The sequence below is a fragment of the Centruroides vittatus genome, unplaced genomic scaffold, assembly GCF_030686945.1.
Source record: "Centruroides vittatus isolate TY-2023 unplaced genomic scaffold, ASM3068694v2 contig_2866, whole genome shotgun sequence".
Classification (NCBI taxonomy): Eukaryota; Metazoa; Arthropoda; class Arachnida; order Scorpiones; family Buthidae; genus Centruroides; species Centruroides vittatus.
Window position 1 is genome coordinate 1 of NW_027121817.1, and position 1,240 is coordinate 1,240.

At 33.9% G+C, this 1,240-nt stretch overlaps 1 long non-coding RNA gene across 1 annotated transcript; it reads left to right on the forward strand.

Annotated features, from left to right (window-relative positions):
- The first annotated feature begins 3 nt into the window (after nucleotides 1–3).
- Nucleotides 4–758, forward strand: LOC136972227 (uncharacterized). The gene is made up of 2 exons (XR_010880300.1): nucleotides 4–131; nucleotides 402–758. It is a non-coding gene; the product is annotated as an uncharacterized lncRNA (long non-coding RNA).
- The last annotated feature ends 482 nt before the right edge of the window (nucleotides 759–1,240 follow it).

Here is a 1,240-nt window from a genome sequence, read left to right on the forward strand (position 1 = left end):
TGAAAATTATCTGGAGTATAAACGTTCGTGAGTATAAAATAATATAAATACGTGAATTGCATACGAAATTCATTGCACAACTCCGAAAATGAAGTCGGTACTTGCAATTGCTCTGATATTTCTGCTGTTAGGTGAGTTAAACAATGGTTTTTCTTCTATTCTTACGCTTTTCATTTGTTCTCCTATTGTTTTTGTTATTCAATTGTTAATTTATACAAATTTTTGAGATTGTCTTTGATCCCAGGATTTCTACTTTTTCTAGAACCATTATAGGATTTGGCAGATACGTGTTTCTCTTTACGTAAATTTGTAGTAAACAATGTGTTAACAGCAGTTTACATTGAAAAGTATTTACGTGAAATATGCTTTAATTAAGAAAAATCTTTAATGTATGGTTTTAGGAATGGAAGGAGTGCAGGCGAAGAGCGGATATCCCGTGACTGGAAAACGATGCAAATTTGGGTGTAGTCCTTTGGGAGAGAATCCGTATTGTACGAAAATATGTAAAGATAAAGCGGGCAGTTCTTACGGATATTGTTACATGTGGGGTTGTTACTGCGAGAATGTTGGTAAAAACGCCGTTTTGTGGGGAGATCCAACACTGGGTCCTTGCCTTTCAGATACAAAATGAAACTTATCATCCTAACAGCGTGATAAATGTCGACGTCAAACAGCTAATTGTATAATTATTGTACGAAAATTTTAAGAATAATATGTAATTCTTTCCATTAATTTATTAAAATTTAATTTTAAAAGCATGGACCCGTGAATTCATTCTGGTTACTTTTCCGGCTGTTATGTGTAGAAAGTACGGCGATCGGTCAAAGAATGACCTTTCCACACTTTTACATTTTTGAACTCAGGAGACCTTGTAACGTGAAAAAATGCAAAAAATAAAGGGGTGACTTCGGTATGTGTGTATATTAGTGTATGTGTGTTTGTGTGTGCTTCTGTGTGTGGGGGGCACGATTTTCTTCATCGTGTTTGAAGCTTAATAACTCCAGTGCTTTTTGTCGAAAATTTCTGAAATTTCGCAGGAAAGTTTGTTTATTAGAGCGATCGATGATATTAAATTTCGGTAGTTAAAAGTCAAAGGTATGGAAAGATACCGGGAGAAGTTTTACGTGATATCTCGAGAAGGTCGGATTTAATGACGATTTTATTCGTTATTAACATTTACAATTTTTTTAAAAAATAAAACCAACCCATTTTCTCAAAATTAAGCTTTTTGCCATTTTAT